The following is a 22,647-nucleotide window of genomic DNA, read 5'->3' on the forward strand; positions in this document are numbered from 1 at the left end:
ATAAAATAAAACTGTTAAGAATGTAACAATCAAAAAACAAATTCTTCTCTTTTCTAGGAAAAGTATAACATTTAGACCTACATTTTAAGCCAACAACAAATCCTAACCAGATTATCCACTTAACACGACACAAATTTTTGCAAAAAATTTATTATTTGTTTTTTCTCTCCCACTGTTTGCAGGTTAATGAGAGCAAACCTCTGGCAGGCCACCAAAGAATTTAGCTTTAAATAGCACATAAAATAGTTGGACATCAGTCATTCCCCTTTCTGTTAAGGACTGGGACTTCTCTTTGCGTTTAGTTTACACAAGGAACCATTATGAAGTTATGAGTGAAAATATGATGGTCGCAAAATTTACCTGACAAAATGCCCTTAAACTGTCTGTTAACATGAACTGTTTGTCTACTCTATAATTTCTTAGTCTGTATTAAGGTAAAAATAACAGCCAACATGTAAGTGTGTGCTTACTATGTGCCAGTACTATTTAAAGCACTGACAAGGGTGCCTGGGTGGCTCAGTGGGTTAAGCCTCTGCCTTCACTCAGGTCATGATCTCAGGGTCCAGAACCAAGTCCCACATCTCATCGGGTTCTCTGCTCAGCAGGGAGCCTGGTTCCCCCTCCGCCTCTGCCTGCCTCACTGCCTACTTGTGATCTCTCTTTCTCTTGCAAATAAATAAATAAAATCTTTAAAAAATCAAAATAAAAAAATAAAGCACTGACAAAAATTAACTCAAATAATATTCATAACACTTTCTGCATTCCTTGGAAGACACACTAAAACCAATTAATATGAGAAAATGAAAAACAGTCCAAATTGTTTCGATGGCTAGATCATGAACTAATTTTTTCTTTCATTTTGATTGCCATTAACATTGCCACTGCTGTTGTTATTTTCACACAGTAAATACACATGTGAAGTTTTTTTAAAACTTCTATTTCCACCCTGAAAACTGGAGATAATAGTAGTACCTTCCTGATAGCGCTGCTCTATCCATTTTACACACTGCAAAAATCTTTCCAAAACACCACTTCTATTCATACAGCATTCAATTATTTGCTGGATCTAATCAAACTTCTTAGCTGGTCGTGCAAGTCACTCATAAACAAGAGTATCTCGCTACTTCTCCACACAACCTGTCATTCCAGTCAGTCCTACATTCACATCTAAATCATTTCATCTATTTGAACTCACCTTCCCTTCCCACCTCCTTATAAATATACTCATCACCCCTCTGCTAATCACGCCTCCCCCATCCTTCATTTTCCAAGTCACATTTTCCCTATCTCCTTTAAGTCTTCCCCATCTGACATGGATCTGACATGTACAGAGGGCCAATAATGTGCTTGGCACATTTTTTGTTATTTAATCCTTATAACAATTTTAGAGATAGTAAATAGTATCCCTATTAGATACATGAGGATTAGAGAGCTTGTGATTTTTTCAGGGTGGTGGACTCGGGGTTTTCTCTCAGTTATGCTGAACCGTCCTGCACTTAAGAGCTTGTAGCACAGAGTGCCTGGGTGGCTCAGTTGGTAAAGCATCTGACTTTTGATTGCAGCTCAGGTCATGATTTAGGGTTATGAGATGGAGCAGTGCCTCGGGCTCTGTGTTTGGCAGAGGAGTCTGCTTGGGATTCTCCCTCTCCTGCTTCCCCTGCACTCTCCTCTCTCTCTCCCTTAAAAAACAAACAAACAAACAAAAAAAACTTGTGCCATACAACTCCTTAAGTTTATATTGTCTTGTAATGTTCTCTAATTGCTTAATATGCTAAATCCATGTAATCCCATAAGTTCCTTGAGGTCCACATATCATGCAGTTCACACTGTATGTGCTTAGTTAATACTGCTGACTTGAATTAGCAAACAAGGAAAGCCTCAAAAGTGATAAGGGCTCCTAGCAGGCAAAGTTAGTTAGACGCTGCATTCTTCATTCCAGCTCATGTCTTGATCTCAAGGTCTTTAGATCATTGAGCCCCACATCTGGCTCTGAGCTCAGTGAGGGTTTTTTCTCTCTGTCTCCCTCTGCCCCTCCCTGTACTCACTCTCTTTCTCTCCTTATCTCTAGAATAAATAAATAAATCTTTTTTTTAAGTGATATGAAATTCCCATAAAAGGGTTACTCTTCAAATATTAAATCATCCCAAAATTCCCTAAAAGGACTACAAACTACCAGATGCTTCAGACAACCTGGTAGAAGCTTCATGAAAGCACCATCATATAGAAACACTCAGTAGGTATTTGAAGATGTTGATGAGAAACTCTTGAGGGAATTGGACCTTTGACAGACTAGAGTAGAAGTGTTCGAGGAAAATCAGAGTTGCCCTGCTAAATGTTAAGCACCCAAACGTTTAACTTCCAAAGAGTTTATGTCTTAAGAAGAAATAGGAAAGATAAATAGGGTGTTTCCTTCTATCACTTTCATATTTCAAGGCATTTCTTTTTCTTTTTTGACCCTAGAGGTTCACGTCAACTGAAGCAGATTTAGAAGACAACTAAATTGGGTTGTTTCACTACCACTAAGAAAAATCTGACATAATTCTTTATCTTCCATCCAGAGGCCTGGATCCAAACGGAAAGGAGGGAGAGCAGTTCCTGAACGTATCTCAGCAACCAACCACTCACGCAGCTCTTACTCCGGTATCACCAGGAAATACCTAGCCAAGCAGCCTGAGTTGCTGTCTTGTATCCCTTCTACACCAGGCACAGCAACTGTATAACAGAACATCCAGCCCTGAAGAGGTGCCCTGGGGATGGAGCTAATGCCAATAAATCCACAGCCAAAGATCTATCTGGGAAAAGCAAAACTTTGATAGCTTTGGGTTTCAACCTTAGCTGATGGCTAATGGCCACGCCTTTAAAAGAAAACTCCTATCCAACACCTTTTCAAGCAGTCTTCTTAGTAATTTTTAAATACTAATTATTTCTATCACTATGGTCCTTAAGTGCTTCTTAAAAATTCGTCCTTTGGAAACAGTGAACAAACCAGCAGTTAAAATCCCCTAGCTCCTCATTGCAATCCTGCTCAGCGATGTGTATGAGTCTCTTTGTGACTTTTATTCAGGGCATGTGGCAGCTGGAGCACAGTCAACCCCATCCTTCAACAGCCTCATGTGCCTGGCTTTCAGGGGTCAGAGACAACACTCCAGCTGCCAGTTCCATGCCCAATGACAGGGTGAAGGATCTTTTCCACAAAAAGGTAATGTTAATAAACAGCCCAAATCACTGACTTACTCTTTTTACTCTCCTTCCTTCTCATGTGCCAAGGGACCCCCCTCAGCTTTATAACGCCTTCTGTCACTAACACAATTAAGCCCACTACCATGCACCCACCCCCAACACCCTGACTTGTAGAGAATACTAATGCAACAAGACTTGGGCCAGCAGAGGAAAGAAGTAAAATATCTTACTGGGAAGATCTGTTCACTAAACCACTCATCTTTTAAGAACTTATTTCTATACTCCTAAAAAAATTAATAAAGCATTATTACCTCCCTCAAACTTCTAGGCACATTACATAAATCAGCCAAGAATGTATTTTCTTTTTTTTTTTTTTTAAGGACTTGCTAGACTATCATATGAAACATTTTTACCATATGAAACATCCTCAAAATATAAATATATATATATTATATATAATGTATATAAATGTATAAGCACAAATACATAGAAACACATAGAGAGCTGTGTATTATTTATGTTTTGAATTTTATCTATTATTTATATTTATATATCTATATATGAATATATATAAACATATATATGTATTTTAATATAGAGATATTAATTTTGTTAACATGAAATACATTAACATAAGTATTTCAAGTAACATACAGAAAATTTATCTTATATGTAAATACAAATATTTCCCAAAAGACCTTGTGAGAGTCATTAGGTCCACAGTGAAATTTTTCTCACCTCTTGTTTTATCTTTTCATGTTCGTTTATGTTATAAATGTGGAGGTGGTAACAACTACAGAATCACCACTTCTAATGAAGCCTGGCTCTACTATCAGGTCATGTAAAAACATCAATGGTTCTACAACCTTGAGGTGTCCTCATTGTTTAAAAAAACACTCTCATATTCAAGAGGAAGATAAAGGCATTATAAATAAAAGTTTTACCCCTAAATATCAACTAAAATAACTATTATAACTATTTTTTATGGACTTCATAGGTCAATATAACGATTCCAAAGTCAAGACTAAAAGTGGAGAGAATAGAAACTTTTAAATAATGCTAAGACAAGGATAATATTTATTCCCAGATACACAGATAACTTAAATAATATAACATAATAATATAACAATAAAACCATCAAATAATATAGTCTCAATCTTCAGAAAAAGGTTGTTTATTGGTTTCAAAATGTGTATGTGCCTATCTAAGTCACAAAGAATTTAAATCAAGGAAGATATAAACATACAGTTCTTATTAACTTATTTTTTATTTATCTACTTATCACTCAACAAATTTCAAAAAAGCATTTGAGGCAGAATTCCTTTCTAAACCATCAAAGATTTTACTAGTCAAAGGGTGTGGGGAGCAGTGGAAGTAGTGTTAACATGGCTGCTGCTTTTCCTGTCCTTCCCCAGACAAGGCTCTTTTACACCAGGTCAGCACTGTCGTCTCCCACTCCCTTGATTCAAACAAAAATAAATAAATAAACATTTTACTATCTGGCACTACGTCTGACTTTTTAAAAGCCATTCAATCAAACATTAAAAGTAAATAATTGTACAGTTTATGTATACAACTTGCATTGTTTATGGCAATTACGAAGGAAGAAAGGCAAAGAGGAAATATTTTCTTCTGGCACTTCAAAGCAGCTTCTGACATAACAAGTTACTGCATTTTAAAAATATAAACTGCCTCGATAAATTATATTCCCCTCAGGAACTGCTAAAATTGCACTCTACAAACACTGAAAAAGAAGAACAATAATACTTCTGCCAAATACCAAGATGGTATCTAACAGTGAAAGAGTTAAGAAAATGATAGAGCTCTGTAATAGATTTTGTTTTCATTCTAAATATGTTGAAAATGTTTTAGCAGCTCAGATGGATATATTTAGCACCTACACCTTGAAAGAAATTATTAATTTCACTTAAAAAGTTTACTATCAATGCTGTAACTTTTCCCAAACATTTTTACCACAAAATTGTTTCATCACATACATATTAACATCTTGTCAGATACTAATATTCTCAGGGCATAGCACAGAAATCAATTATACAAAATTTAATATCTGTTATCCAGTGGTATGGATAACAGAAGTACAGACAGGTGCTGAAGAAGGGGATATAGGTATTTATAGGTAGAAAATGCTCCTCAAATACTACACTCAACAGTCCTGAGTCCCACTTCTCCCTTCCATCCAGTCTTATTCAGTTTCCATACCTTTTAGATAATTCCTATTTTCCTAATTTAAGTTCTCAAACTAGCTCGTTTCTATCTGAATCAATTTTAATCAGATTTTTATTTAGATTTTTAAATATTTTATTTATTTATTTATTTATTTAACAGAGAGAGATCACAAGTAGGCAGAGAGGCAGGCAGAGAAAGGGAGGAAGCAGGTTCCCGCTAAGCAGAGAACCCAATGTGGGGCTCGATCCCAGGACCCCAAGATCAAGACCTGAGCCGAAGGCAAAGGCTTTACCCACTGAGCCACTCAGGTGCCCCTTATTTAGTTTTTTTAATAAGTCAAGCAGAGAAAGACAACTATCATATGATCTCCCTGATATGAGGAAGTGGTGATGCAACATGGGGGCTTAAGTGGGTAGGAGAAGAATAAATGAAACAAGATGGGATTGGGAGGGAGACAAACCATAAGTGACTCTTAATCTCACAAAACAAACTGAGGGTTGCTGGGGGGAGGGGGGTTGGGAGAAGGGGGGTGGGGTTATGGACATTGGGGAGGGTATGTGCTTTGGTGAGTGCTGTGAAGTGTGTAAACCTGGCGATTCACAGACCTGTATCCCTGGGGATAAAAATACAGGTTTATAAAAAAAAAAAAAAAATTTTAAAAATTAAAAAAAAAAGCCAAATTAACTAGCCAAAGCCACATTAAGCCTGTATAAATTATATTAATAACATAGTATTGAAATGGCAAAAAATAAATGAATTAAAAGATATTCCCCTTTTCAAGAACACTATAAAATAGGATAGAGAAATGCTAGAGTATATATAAAATAACTCTGAAAGGATACACAAAACTGATAATAATTGTTGTCTCTAGTTATTTTTTACTGTGTATTCTTTTGTAGTGTTGGAATTTTTCAACATATATATTGCTTTTGCAAACAATAAAAATATACATTAAATTAAAAAATTTAAAACAGAATATATAAAATCTAAAAAAATAAAAATTTAGAATACACATAGCAAACATAATATTGTAGGATTTGCCATCTACCTCATACATGAGATTTCATATTTAGTGAAAAGTTAAGACTATGATAATCATTTGATTAAACATTACAATTAACAAGAAATATTAGGATCTCCAGAGAAAAAATAAATAGCTATCCAAAACAAAAAATAAGGCTGATGCTAATGGGTTATAGCTGACTCCTGATTCAACATTAGTATTCAAATAAATATCTAAAAATTTTAAATTATTGAATCCAAAGTTAGAAGCTATTAAAAAAGCATTTCAGAATGTAAGAGACTTGGAAGAAGGAACATTAACCTTTCTAAGCAGTGACACCATGACACAAACAGAAAATTCTTAGGAAAAGAGAAAATGATTCAGACTTAAAACTTTTTATTTGAATACTGTTGATAAACAATGTTACATTAATTTTAGGTGTACAACTCTGTGATTTGACAAGTTTATACATTTCTATGTTCACCACAAATGTAGCAATCATCTGTTCCATTACAAGGCTATTACAATATCACTGACTGTATTCTTTATGCTGTGCCTTTTATTCCACTGACATTCATTCCATGACTAGAAGGCTGTATTTCCCTCTCCCATTCACCCATTTTGCCCAACTGTCCAACTCCAGCAACCATCAGTTTGTTCTCTGTATTTATAGCTCTGATTCTGCTTTTTGTTTATTCATTTGGATTTTTTTGATTCCCCTCATGAATGGAATTATATGGTAGCTATCTTTCTCAGCCTCACTTATTTCACTTAGTTTTAATACTCTCTAGGTCCATCCATGTTTTCTCAGATGACATAATCCCTTCCTTTTATATGGCTGTATAATATTGCATGGTATATATACCACATTTTCCTAAACCACTTGTCTATTGATGGACACTTAGTTGCTTCCATGTCTTGGCTATTTTAAATAATGCTGCAATAAACATAGGGGTGCATATATCTTTTTGAAGTAGTATTTTCACTTTCTTTGGATAAATACCCAACTGTAAAATTACTAAATCATATACTATTTCTATTTTTAATTTTTTGAGGAACCCCCTACATTGTTTTCCATAGTGGTTGTACTAATTTACACTCCCACCAACAGTGCATGAGGGTTCCTTTTTCTCCACATACTTGCCAACACGTTGTTTCTTGTCTTTTTTATTTTAGCCATTCTAACTGGTGTAAGGGAGAGACTCATCATGGTTTTTACAATTTTTTACATTTTATATTCTTGAGCATCTTTCCATGTAACTGTTGGCAATCTGCATGTCTGGAAAAACACCTTTTCAGGTCCTCTCCCCATTTTTTAATTGGATTTTTTGGCTTTTTGGTGCTGAGTTGTATAAGTTCTTTATGTATTTTGGATATTAACCGCTTACTAGATACATTATTTACAAATCTCTTCTCCCATTCAGTATGTTGTCTTTTTGTTTTGTTGGTTTCCTTTACTGTGCAAATGTTTTTAAATTAGGTATAGTCCCAACAGTTTATATTTGCTTTTATTTCCCCTACCTTAAGACATATCTAGAAAAATGCTGTGATGGTCAATGTTAAGAGAAATTATTGCCTGTCTTCTCTTCTAGGATTTTTATGGTTTCATGTCTTACATTTAGGTCTTTTACCCATTTTGAATTTTTTTTTGGCGGGGGGGGGCGGACGTTAGAAAGTGGTCCAGTTTCATTTTCTTACATACAGCTCTCCAGCTTTCCCAACACCATTTGTGGAAGTGGGAAAAAAATAAATTAAAAATAAAGTCTTTTCTCCATTGTGAATTCTTGCCTCCCTTGTCATATTAATTAACCATACAATTATGAGTTTATCTCTGGGTTTTCTATTCTGCTCCACTGATCTATGTGTCTATTTTTGTGCCAGTACCATAATGTTTTGAGTATTACAGCTTTGTAGTATATTTTGAAATCTAGTACTGTGATACCTCCAGTTCCTTCTCAGGATTCCTTTGGCTACTCAGGTTCTTCTGTGGGTCCATACAAATTTTAGTATTATTTATTCTACTGTTGTGCAAAATGTTGTTGATATTTTCATAGGGATTGCACTGAATCTGTAGACTGCTTTGGATAGTATGGAGACCTTAACAATATCAATTCTTCCAACCTATGAGCATGGACTATCTTTCCATTTATTTGTGTCATCTTCAATTTCTTCCATCAGTGTTTTATAACTTTTCCAGAGTATAGGTCTTTCACCTCTTTGGTTAAGTTTATTCCTAGATATTTTATTCTTTTTGGTGCAATTATTAATCATGGTTTTTTTTAGGGACATATGGTTATATAAGTACTGAAAAATAAGCCATAAGAAGAAAAACATTATATATTAAGACATTCATTACAGTTTAATTTTAAAATAGGAAAAGATGGAAGTAACCTATATGCACATTAATAGAGGAATTATTCAAAATTATAGAGTATCTCCTCAATTGAATTTTCATTGATTTTCATCATAAAACCTGTGGGAAAAAATGAAAATTATTTTTACCTAATGAAATTATAATATAAAACTGCATATATTCCATCATCAAAATGTGTTTCTGTGCCATATTGGTGGTAATTCACTACTGCAGCTACAAGACCGTAGAGAGAAAAAAAGCTAAAAGCCAAGATTCCTATGTTCAATCACACACATACACACACACCCCTTCCATCTCTTTAGGGTTGGCATGAGAATGGACACACATATCTGCCTCATGAAGAACACTTCCCAAAATACTGTCCCCTTTCCCAACCTTGAGGAAATTCCCCCAAATAACCCATATCTGTCCAGGATTAGAGAACTATCCTATCCATCTCAACACAAGCCAGTCTTCTACCTCCTCCCTTTTTTGAAGCATATTTCTAAGTTTCATCCTCTTAACTGGACCTAAGACCCTGAAACACAAAAGATTTTGACGGCCTCTCTGCCAGTTAAGTGATAATGTCAACTCTCAATGTCACAAAACAAACTGAGGGTGGCCACGGGGAAGGGAGTAGGGAAAGGGTGGTAGGATCATTGACATTAGGGAGGGTATGTGCTATGGTGAGTGCCGTGAAGTGTGTAAACCTGGCGATTCACAGATGTACCCCTGCGGCTAACAATACATTATATGTTTATTTAAAATTTTTTTAAATTATTTTTTTTTAAATGATAATGTCAAGAAGAAAAAGGATGTTAGGGAAAGCTGCCAGGATAGTTGAGGAAAACAGAACTCATTTGCTCCATCATCTAACAAAAATTTATTTCATGCACAGTATATACTGGCATGGAGAACAAAGCTGTAAACAAAATAAACACAGTTCCCATTCTCATTTGGGATAATTAATAATGAGTTATATCTGGACACACTAAATTTGAGTTACTGTCAGGATAACCTAATGGATAAGTCTGCAGACTGATAGAAACATGGCTTTCAAGAAAGTGTAGGCATGACTCCACAGGATTAGATGCTGAGCAGAAGAAATTGAATAAAGAGGCTTTAAAGGGGTTGAGTAATTGAGTGTTTCATTGAGACTACAACCCAGGCTTGGTAGAATGGGCAATAACCAAGATATCAATTCCACAAATTTTGGAGATGGAAGTCTACTTATAATGAATGATGAGGTCTAGAGTCTAGAGTATAATCACACCAGAACAGGATTAAAGTGGCGTGAAGACAAGAATTGGAGACCTCAAGGACAGCCAGGCCCACTAAGCTGAAGAAATGGAATAGGATTGTTTTCATTAGCCAAAGATTTTTCAACATATGAGCAATTTCAATCAACACAACAGAGCTTGAGATAAATTTCAATAATAACTCCATAAATGATTCTGAAAGAGAAGGAAAGCCTAAAAGAGGGTGACACACCTTAAAAGACCTGAGAAGGGAAATTTTCCTTGAATACAAACAGTAAAATGGCCTGGAGATGAGCTGAAAGACAAGGATAAATTTACAACTGTGTACGTTTTTATACGTACATATGTATTTTTTAAGTATATGACTCACAGAAAATACATTTAAAATATATTTTATGGAAAAAAAACAGTAAGAAAAATGTTGAAAATATATATATACAGCCTCAAAGATCACTGGAAAACTTGGAAAGAAAAAAAAAATGGAGGTGAGGAAGAGAGAAAAGAGCTAATAACCATTTCCAATTTGGCTCAAATGATGTCAAAATTTTTTACTAAACTAATAAATAATATCAAGATATGAATACTTTGTAGCCACTAGTGACCTAAAATTCCCATCTCTCATTCATACTGTAACCATAAACAATAAACTACACATTTGGAGACCATGAAATAATCAAAATAAAAGTTGCCTTTGGGGAGGTAACATTGGATAATACTGCTTTATCTGCAGTAATGAATGAGAATAAGCCACTGCAAAGAATAAAGAACTCCAAATTTTCTATATTGAGAGAGAAAATGTTTGGTTAATGTCACCATGGTACTTAGAGTAGCATAATTGGTGTGCTTTTCAGTAAATCTGATGTTTTTAATAGTATTTCAACATTTCTTCCCTGGCATCAGTTTTTAAAATTAGAAAATTCCAAAGTCAGTCAGAGAGAATTTAATCATTATGTAATTTATTAACTTGGGGGGCAGGTAGTTTAGTGTTTCATTTCAAAACTTACCTTTTTTTTTTTTTAGCTGCAATGGATTGAATCTGGTGAAGTTTTCCATATTTTTATGAAGACAAAATGCTATTAAGACCTATAAACAAAATGTATTTTTATTAAAAATGACTAATGCTTAGTGAAAAGTTCAAAGGCTGGAAAAGAAGCACTGAAAAGAGTTTTTAAAAGCAATAGTTCAGCTCACTCAGTTACTGGAAAAGTCATTTTCATAGTTAACCTTCAGGGCTATGCAGCAGCTGGAAAAGCAACCTATTTTATTTTATAGTTAATAAACGTCATGCACTTTTCCTGAAAGAGTCAAAATATGTTACCTTTAAATAATGCAAACAACTCCATAAAAGCAAACAAGATACACAATAGATTCAAGACACAATGCATACCACGATAAAAGAAATCTATCATTTGAATGCAGTGTATAGTCATTGACTGGTTTTTTTATCTAAAAATATAAATAAATCAAAGGCCATAAAAAATGTTAAAATTGAATAAATTTGAATACAGAGTCTATATTAAACTACTCTTACTGAGTTTAAGTTCAATTTTTTCAGTTTAACAATGTTTTAAACTTAGAGAATGTCTTTGTTAACACCTTAAAGACTCATGCTGTAGTATTTGGGGTTTAAATGTCTGTAACTTACTTTCATATGCATTTATTATGTGAGTGTATCACAGAGAGATAAAACACATGTTCCAAAAAATAAAAAATTGGTAAATCTAAATGTGGTGTTATGTACATCTACTGCATTATCATTCCAATTGTTCTATAGATTTTTAATTTTTATAAATAAAAATCTGGGGTGGGGAGAAAGCTATCTCAATCCAACATTAGAAAACAGACTCTCTACAGACAGGAAAATATCACTACAAAACCAAATTTATTTAGCATCTAAATACACATGGTACACTGTACTAGGTAGGTATTCTAAGAAAAAACTAACATCATATCTGGCTTTTAAAAACATACAATCTAAGGTAAACACTGTTGATAAAAATTACTTAAATAGAAATAAGAACACGTATATAAATCTACACAATAAATCAAGCACTTGTCCTAACAATCACCACTTTTCTGATCAAAGAAAAGCTGCCCAGATTTAACAAAGCTCATTCCAAACATTAAGACTGTAGGTACATACTACCACTTCATTTGGCCTCATGGGATACAGGAAGTTTGACCAGTGTCACCCTTTGTTTCAAGACAGCAGACTTAAGTGAGCATTAACGAGGGACTTGATTTTGTAAGACAAACTGGTTCATTTATGTTTAGACACTATAACAGAGTATTTTTCTGTTTAATTACAAATCCACCCTCTTCCCAACCCCTGCTTTCCTTCATGAGTCAATACAAATGTTCTTTCTTAGAAGCATTTTCTGTGGGCGCCTGGAGACTCCGTCAGTTAAGTAGCCGACTCATGATTTTGGCTCAGATCACGATCTCTGCGTCCTGGGATCAAGCCTGCATTGGGCTCCATCCAAAGAGTGGAGTCTGCTTGAGGATTCTTTCTTTTCTTTTTTTTTTTTTTTTCCTTGTCTGGCTTACTTTATTTAGCAGAGTGTTTTCAAAGTTCATCCACATGGTACCTTGTATCAGTACTCTATTTTTCTTTTTTTTTTATATTTCTTTTCAATGTTCCAGAATTCATTGTTTATGCACCACACCCAGTGCTCCATGCAATATGTACCCTCCTTAATAATCACCACCAGATTCACCCAACCTCCCACAAACCCCCCTCCAAAACCCTCAGTTTGTTTCTCAGGATCCACAGTCTCTCATGGTTTGTCTACCCCTCCGATTTCCCCCAACTCACTTCTCTTCAACTCCCTATGTCCTCCGTGTTATTCCTTATGCTCCACAAATGAGGATTCTTTGTCTCCCTCTGCCCCTCCCCCTGCACTCACTCAAACGATCTCTCTCTAAAATAAATAAATAATCTTAAAAGAAGAAGCAGCATTTTCTAATTGTTCCAAGTTACATGTCTTTTCATGTTCTCTTATTTATCCCCTAGTATTATCACTGATACTTTTGTCCACACTAATTCAGTATTTGCTAGGTTCTTGAAATTCAAGAATGAATAAGATATTTTTAACGATATCAGCAAGCTCTTAGCCTGATGAAGACACCAACCATGCAAAGAAATAATGATATCTACCATCTATTATCATGCCATCTACCAAGTTGTCAAAAACCTCAGATTCTTTTCTTGATTCCTCTCTTTTCTCAACTGACATCTAGGCCATTAGCAGGTTGACTTTATTACCAGATATATCCTGAATGCATCCATTTATCTTTATCTACACCATCACCATGGTCCAGACACTACCTTCTCTCACATGGACTGCTACTATGAGATACAACTGGCCCTCCCCTCTTAACTCCCTACAATCTATCTTCCACACAAGATCCAGAATAATCTTTTTTTTTAGTAATTTTTATTTTTTTATAAACATATAATATATTTTTATCCCCCGGGGTACAGGTATGTGAATTGCCAGGTTTACACACTTCACAGCACTCACCAAAGCACATACCCTCCCCAATGTCCATAACCCCACCCCCTTTCCCCCAACCCCCCTCCCCCCAGCAACCCTCAGTTTGTTTTGTGAGATTAAGAGTCACTTATGGTTTGTCTCCCTCCCAATCCCATCTTCTTTCATTTATTCTTCTCCTACCTCCTAAATCCCCCCTGTTGCATCTCCACTTCCTCATATCAGGGAGATCGTATGATAGTTGTCTTTCTCCACTTGACTTATTTCGCTAAGCATGATACCCTCTAGTTCCATCCACGTTGTTGCAAATGGCAAGATTTCATTTCTTTTGATGGCTGCATAGTATTCCATTGTGTATATATACCACATCTTCTTGATCCATTCATCTGTTGATGGACATCTAGGTTCTTTCCATAGTTTGGCTATTGTGGACATTGCTGCTATAAACATTCGGGTGCACGTTCCCCTTCGGATCACTACGTTTGTATCTTTAGGGTAAATACCCAGTAGTGCAATTGCTGGGTCATAGGGAAGTCCTATTTTCAACATTTTGAGGAACCTCCATGCTGTTTTCCAGAGTGGCTGCACCAGCTTGCATTCCCACCAACAGTGTAGGAGGGTTCCCCTCTCTCCACATCGGTTCCCTGCTTCAACCTTTCTCACTGTTTGCAATTGGAATAAAATCCAATTCCTTACCATGACTGCCTATGAGGTTCTACATAATCTGGACCTGTCTAGCTCTGGCCTCATCTCCATCTAGTCTCCCTTTCACAGAGGACACTTCAGGCACACTGGCCTTCTTTCTGTTCCTCAAATATACCAAACTGTTCTTTCTTACACTTTTGTACTAGTGATTTCTTCTACATAAAATGCTATGGATATTTGTGTGGCTGGTTCATTACTGCCAGGCAGATCTCAATTAAATGTTATAACAAACATAGCCTAAAGCCAGCAGAAGGAAAGAAATAATAAAAATCAGAGAAGAAATAAATAACATGGGAACTAAAAAAAACAATAAAAATCAATGAAACCATGAGCTGATTCTCTAAAAAAATTAATAAAAGTGATAAATCTCTAACTAGACTTAACAAAAAGAGAAAGAATCCAAATAAATAAAACCACAAATGAGATAGGAGAAATAACAATCAATACCACAGAAAAACAAACACTTATAAGAGAATATTATGAAAAACTATATGCAAACAAATTGGACAACCTGGAAGAAATAGATAAATTTCCTAGAAACATAAACTACCACAACTGAAAAAGGAAGAAATAGAAAACTTGAGCAGACCAATAACTAGCAAAGAAATTAAATCACTAATCAAAAAACTCCCAACAAACAAAGCCCAGGGCCAGATGGCTTCACAGGTGAATACTACCAAATATTTTCTTTTAAGATTTTATTTTTTTAATAAATCTCTATATCTGACATAAGGCTCAAACTCACAGCCCTGAGATCAAGAGTTGCATGCTCTACCAACTCAGCTAGCCAGGTATCCTGAAATATTTAAAGTGTCTCCATTACCAAATATTTAAAGAAGAGTTAACTTCTATTCTTCTAAAACCATTCCAAAAAATAGAAAAGGAACAAAAACTTCCAGATTCATTCTATGAGGCCGGCATTACCCTGATACCAAAACCAGATAAAGACTCCACTAAAAAATAGAACTACAGGCCAGTATTTTTGATGAACATAGATTTAAACTCATCCATTAAACACCAGCAAACCAAATCCAATAATTTATTCAAAAAATCATCCACTACAATCTAGTGGGATTTATTCTTGGGTTGCAAGGGGCATTCAATACTCACAAATCAATCATGTGACACGTCACATTAATAAAAGAAAGGATAAGAAGAACCATTTGGATCATTTCAATAGACCCAGAAAAAGTATTTGACAAAGTACAACATCCATTCATGGTAAGAACCCTCAACAAAGTGGGTTTAGAGAGAATATACCTGAACATAATAACAGTACATACATGAAAAACATACAGCTAATATCCTTAATGGAAAAAAACTGAGAACTTTCCATTCATTGTAAGGAACAAGACAGGAATGTCCACTCCCACTACTTTATTTAACATACTACTGGAAGTCCTAACCTCATAATCAGACAACAAAAAGAAATGAAAGGCATTCAAATTGACAAGGAAAAAGTCAAACTTTAACTATTTGCAAATGACATGATACTCTGTATAGAAAATCCAAAAGATTCTGCCAAAAACTGCAGGAACTGATAAACAAATTCAGTAAAGTTACAAGATACAAAAATCAATATACAGAAATCTATTGCATTTCTCTACACCAATAATGAAGCAGCAGAAAGACAAATCAAGGAATAAATCCCATTTACAACTACACCAGAAACAATAAAATATCTAGGAATAAACCTAACCAAAGAAGTGAAAGATCTATTCTCTACAAACTATAAAATACTGATTGAAAAAATTGAAGAAGACACAAAAAATGAAAAAGTATTCCATGCTCATAGATTGGAAGAACAAATAATATTAAAATGTCTATACTAGCCAATGCAATCTATACACCACCTCATCAAGATACCAACAGCGGTTTTTGCAGAGCTAGAACAAACAATCCTAAAATTTGTATGAAACCACAAAAGACCCAGAATAGCCAAAGCAACGTTGAAAAAGAAAAACAAAGCTGGAGGCATCACAATTCCAGATTTCAGGTTATATTACAAAGCAGTAGTAATCAAAACAATATGGTACTGGCAAAAAAATAGACACAGGAAGTGGTGATGCAACATGGGGGCTTAAGTGGGTAGGAGAAGAATCAATGAAACAAGATAGGATTGGGAGGGAGACAAACCATAAGTGACTCTTAATCTCACAAAACAAACTGAGGGTTGCTGGGGGGAGGGGGTTTGGGAGAAGGGGGTGGGATTATGGACATTGGGGAGGGTAAGTGCTTTGGTGAGTGCTGTGAAGTGTGTAAACCTGGTGATTCACAGACCTGTATCCCTGGGGATAAAAATATATGTTTATAAAAAATAAAAAATTTTAAAAAAATAGACACAGGGAATAGACATGGGGAAAGACAGGGAAATGTAAGTCAAAATCATAGGGGGGTTTTTTTGAGTAATTTTAAGACACCACTTCATAGCCACTAGGATGACTAAAATCAAAAAGAGACATTAACAGGTGCTGATGAAGTTTTTTATACTGACAATCCCATCTGCAGGACAGCTTACTATTAAAGCTTTATACTTGAATAAAATTATAAAATAGATATGAATGAGGCATTTTTCAGGAAATATATTTTGAAATTTATGGCTGTGTCATATCTAAAGCAAACTCACTAAAGAGAAAAGGTATCTACAGAGAAATGGCTGCAGAAAATGTCAGTAATCCGTTATTCTTCACTATGCCAAGCTTTTACCTAAAACTAAAGGAATCAGAAATTTAGGAGTTGGGCTTAGCATCTGTGTTTTTCAAAAGCATGCAGTGGTTCTAATTTGTAGCCAGGGTTTAAAAATACCCTTTCCTAAAATTTCTAAATTCTAAATTTCTAAAACTTACCCCTGAATTAAACAAGGCGATCATAAAACTGAGCATCCAAATGTGTTATATTAGACTCTACAATACACATACACACCATAGAATTTATTTTCTTGAATAGTGATTTGAATTAATGTCAGGCTACACTGATGGATTTTATTTAAACCCCCATAAAGTTTCTCACTATATTTATCATAAATATGATGCTAAAGGGGCACCTGGATAGCTCTGCTGGTTGAGCATCTGACTCCTGGTTTCAGCTCATGTCGTCGTGTCATATCATCAGTCATTCAACTGATCCCTATATCAAGCTCCATGCTCAGTGCAGAGTTACCTTGATGATTCTCTCTCCCTTTGCCCTTCCTTGCACTCACACACACACTCAATCTCTCTCTCCAAAATAATGAATGAATGAATGAATGAATGAAATGCACTGCCAAAGACACTAGTTTTTACCCTATCTCATAGTGCCCTCTTTATGAAGTCTCACGGGAGATGTTTTATTCTGATCTCACTACCAAAAAATAAATAAACTCTCCTGAACTACTTTTATGTCATGAATACTGTGAATTGTGTAACTGATCTTATTCTCTACCCTGGTTGGCTACTGTATAGCTTGAAACGAAATTATGGTTTTGAACCTAGTAAAAGTACAGGACCTCCCAGCATAAGTTCCATATACTAATCTTACCCTTGACCTTACTTTATTTTTCCATCAAGCATCACAGAAATGACTCTGAATCTGTTCCAGTATCCCAGGTGCTGTAAAATACAGTTTCTATGTTCACCATGATATAAGAAATGTTGGGAAGCTCTGCTTTATGGTGTTAATGATACATAATTGTCTGTAATAAATTGTGAGAAAATACTTCTCTCTTAGTTTATAAGAAAATGGAATCTTAGTCTCGCTAATATCTATGTGTCACAGTTTCCTATAAAGCTACTCTTTTTCTATCTATGTCATCCCTCTCTATCTACTTTCTATTTTATGTAGTTATGAAATACTGGTCCAGAAGAAAAACCAAACTGGAAGATGCCACTCAAAAATTAAGATTTCCAGGGGCACCTGGGTGGCACAGTGGGTTAAGTCTCTCCCTTCTGCTCAGGTCATGGTCTCAGGGTCCTGGGATCGAGCCCTGCATCAGGCTCTCTGCTCAGCAGGGAGCCTGCTTCCTTCTCTCTCTCTCTCTCTGCCTGTCTCTCTGCCTACTTGTAATCTCTGTCAAATAAATAAATAAATAAATAATTTTTTAATTAGGATTTCCATTTATTCAAATAATCAAAAAGATGTTTACCAAGAGGCTTTTTGGTGTCTTTGTGAATAAACTTCTTTTAATCCTTCTGAATCAGCTCAAAGGGCATGTCTAGAGCCCAGTCAGCTTGGGTTGGGACCCATGCTACCTTAGCTTCCATGTGTTATACACTCGGACACTACAAACAGATGGATCTCATTTACTCCCTACAACAACCCCCTATTCAGAAGGCATTATCATCCCATTTTGTACATTAGGAAACGATTTCAGAAGAGCAGCAAAGTCTTATCAGACACTTAAACTTGAAAACAAAGCAATAGGCATGTTCTGTCTGACTTTAAATCACATACTCTTTGAATCTGAGATGCTCTAAGGTTTTGCAGTCATGACTTTAACCCCATTGCATACCACTGCCACCCTAGCACACCCAACACACAACTCCCAAATCTATTGCACCAACAAGGACTCTAAGTTTGATTCATTTCTAAGATTTTTGAGTGCCCTGAATTTATAGAATTAATGGTTTCATTATCTTAAGACTACAGATTCCCAACACCAAACCACCGACACAAAATCAAAAAGTCTAATTCTGGACCATCAAGTAAACTCTTTCAAAAAAGGACCTTATTACCTTTGTATGTTGTTTCCCTAGAGAATCCCAAAATAGCATCCAACAAGATAAGCAATTAATCTGTGAAAGACCTGATATTTAGTTCTTTTAATAGCATTCAGGTTCTTAGAGAAGGGTGGATACCATTACCGCTGTTCAAACATTAAGAGTCAAACAAGAGGAAATTGGACAGGAATGGGATGATGAGGGGGTATACAGGAACTCTCTGTACTTTCTACTCACCTAAAACTGCTCTAAATAAATAAAGTCTAGTAATTGATAGATAAGCTTTTAGTAGGACCAGGGGTTTTAGTAAGTGGAAGAACATTTTGATCTTGGTAACATATAATAGCATATATTTGGCTACTGACCTGGATTAGTTTCTATCAGCTATACAATTGGCTTTTAACTACCATGACTGTTGTGAGAGAAACAGCACCCATGTGCTGCCACATGGGTTCCCGCTGCAGCCCATGGTGCCTTACCCATACTAAATGGCTGTTCAGCAAACCAGTACTAAAGCGATGAGAGACTTCAGTCAAAGAGGCCATACACCAACGGTGGAGACTAGGAGAATGGGATGTTGCAGCTTGATTTTGAACTACACAGGTATGGCTTGAATATGCCAGAGTAAACAAAAACTTCTTAGAAATTTCCATATCCCCCTTGGGTGGACTTTTGCTGCACTTAACTGCAAGCGTTCCTATTTGAAACAGCAGTGAGTTCTAGCTATACAGTCTTAGAAACTTGTTATAAAAGCAAGTATCTGGGGTCACCTGTGTGGCTCAGTCAACTAGGCTTCTGCCTTCAACTGAGGTCATGATCTCAGGGTCCTGGGATTGACCCTGCTTCAGGCAACCTGCTCAGCAGGGAGTCTGCTTCTCCCTCTCTTCTATCCCCCATCTTACATGTGCACTCTCTCTCAAATACTCTTTAAAAAATAAAAAATAAAAATAAAAGCAAGCACCTGTCCCAGATACCTGACCAACACCAACATATGCCTACTAGTAGACCCCCTCCTAGAAGACACAGTTCACAGCCCTAAACAATTCCACAACACTGAAAATACCCCCTTTCAGGCACCCTAGAAGCTCTTTCAGTGTACAGAGACTGCACAAGATTCACCATCAGGAACATGGGGCTCAAAGGGGATATGGAAACAAAAAGGTTTTGATAGTATATTAACGGGTTTTCACTAAGGTGGGGTAAAAATACCTCAGGTGAGACTTGGTAATTAAAATTAGGGTTGCCAATATTGCAATGTTTAAACTTAGCAAGAAAACAAACAAAAAAAAAGTCTCTATAACCACTTTCTGAGGATGAGAAATTATTCATAGGCATTTCCTTCCTCCAGATATAGTTAATTCATGTTGCCAAAATTAATCTCTTGATAAGGGATTTCTTTCAATCAAGTTTAAACCCATTAGTTACAGATGCTGGATGTCTGGCTCCACTGGCATCCAGATGAAAGTGAAACAAGATTTTCTCTTTCTTCCTTTCACTCTTTTGTTTTTCAATTACAACACCAGGTATCTTCACGTTGTGCCTCCATTAATGGGCTCCTGTGGCCTCTGGCTTCTGGAAAGTTCAGTCATTTGGAAGCAACAGCAAGAGACTGGAGAAAGGAAAGAGAGTGACACTGGACTATATACTCCCCAGGTTCTCTCACTGCTATGGTCGAATATCCTCTCCCACAATTTTCTTCCTTTCAGGGTTCCAATAATCTCTCATTTCCCCCTTTAGATCTAGGGGTAGTAACAGCCTTCCAATTACAAGCCCCAATTATTGCCTTTCCAATGTACACTATAACCTGTGTCTTCTCAATGCCCACAATCTTATTAAATTCCCCTTAGATTATCTGAAGTAATGGCTAATGAAGATACCCTTGAGTTTCTGGCATGGACCTTCAAAAACACTAAGTATAAGGTTTTAGAAAAAATAAGTTGGCCTGGGATAGCTGTTTTCAGGACTTAAGACCCACTTGAGTAAGGAATCGGTAATGTGATAATGTTAGATGGTCTGTTAGCCCTAGAGAATTTTTTTTAAAAATCAAGTTTATCAGAGATTTGATTCTGAATCAATAAAACCTCTGGGACCTTAAAGAAACTTCATCAATGCCAATGAAAAACAGTATAGGCTGTAACTGTGGAAAGAAAAACAACTCAACTCAAGACATCAAGAATCCTCTAGCTAAAACTAAGCATAAAAATTTGAGGTCAATTCAAAACATCAGTTCTTAGAATTTTAATTCAAAGTTTAAAAAGAATTTCATATTTAACCTTAATTCCCCTGGACACTTCACTTGAAAAGAGATGAATATTTGAACATCCATTTTTTTCCCCAAGAAATTTATAATGGGAAAATGTTCTTATTCAAATTCTGGGCATTTATTTTTACATTTCATTTTAGGTACAATCTAATCTAGTTTCATTTTAGTTTATAATTTGATTTCATTTTATTACTTCTAAGCTTTGTTGGACAATATGGGCATCATGATTTTTATGCAAAATGGGTGTCAAGTTTCTATCTTGTGTACAGAGGAATTTTAGAGTCCACTTAAATAATGTGCTATTTTATTTTATTTTATAGGTTTTTTCTGCTATTTTATTTTATTTTATTTTTTAACATCTTAATTGTATTTTTTTCAGTGCTCCAAGATTCATTGTTTATGCACCACACCTATGTTCCATGCCACAGATGCCCTTCACAATACCCACCACCAGGTTCACCCATCCCTCCACACCCCCTTCCAAAATGCTGTTTGTTTCTCAGAATCCGCAGTCTCTCGTGCTTCATCTCTCCAATTTCCCCCAATTTGCTTTTCCTTCCTTCTCCTAGTGTCCTCCATGTTATTCCTTATGCTCTACAAGTAAGTGAAACCATATGATAATTGACTCTCTCTGCTTAACTTACTTCACTCAACATAATCTATTCCAGTCCTGTCCATGTTGATACAAAAGTTGGGTATTCATCCTTTCTAATGGCTGATAATATTCCATTGTATATATGGACCACATCTTTATCCATTCTTCTGTTGAAAGGCATCTTGGCTCTTTCCATAGTTTGGAGATTATGGATGTTGCTGCTAGGAACATTGGGGTGCACATGGCCCCTCTTTTCACTACATCTGTATCTTTGGAGTAAATACCCAGTAGTGCAATTGCGGGGTCATAGGGTAGCTTTATTTTCAATTTTTTGTGGAATCTCCACACTGTTTTCTAAAGTGTCTGCAATGACTTGCATTCCCACCAACAGTATAAGAAGGTTCCCCTTTCTCCACATCCTCTCCAACACGTGTTGTTTCCTGCCCTGTTGATTTTGGCCATTCTGTCTGGTGTAAGGTGGTATCTCAATGTGGTTTTTATTTGAATCTCCCTGATGGCTAATGATGATGAACATTTTTTCATGTGTCTGTTGGCCATTTGTATGTCTTCTTTGGAGAAGTGTTTGTTCATGTTTTCTGTCCATTTTTTTTTAAAGATTTTATTTATTTATTTGACAGAGAGAGATCACAAGTAGGCAGAGAGGCAGGCAGAGAGAGAGAGAGGAGAAAGCAGGCTCCTGCTGAGCAGAGAGCCTGATGCGGGACTTGATCCCAGGACCCTGAGATCATGACCTGAGCCGAAGGCAGCGGCTTTACCCACTGAGCCACCCAGGCGCCCTCTGCCCATTTTTTCATGTGATTATCCATCTTGTGTGTGTTGAGTTGGTGGAGTCCTTTATAGATCCTTTATAGATCTTACAGCCCTTTGTAGTGGCATTTGCAAAGATTCTCCCA

General features: G+C 36.0%; 1 long non-coding RNA gene across 1 annotated transcript in view; it reads right to left on the bottom strand.

Moving 5' to 3' along the window:
* Positions 1-8,617: 8,617 nt before the first annotated feature.
* Positions 8,618-22,647, bottom strand: part of LOC106005374 — a 35,738-nt gene continuing 21,708 nt past the window's right edge. The window contains exons 2-3 of the long non-coding RNA XR_001178686.2: positions 10,987-11,065; positions 8,618-8,843 (exon numbers count right to left, since the gene is read on the bottom strand). This is a non-coding gene — a long non-coding RNA (uncharacterized LOC106005374). The remainder of the gene's footprint in view (positions 8,844-10,986; positions 11,066-22,647) is intronic.

Source organism: Mustela putorius, unplaced genomic scaffold (assembly GCF_011764305.1).
Source record: "Mustela putorius furo isolate JIRA1106 unplaced genomic scaffold, ASM1176430v1.1 tig00003866_pilon_pilon_pilon, whole genome shotgun sequence".
NCBI lineage: Eukaryota > Metazoa > Chordata > Mammalia > Carnivora > Mustelidae > Mustela > Mustela putorius.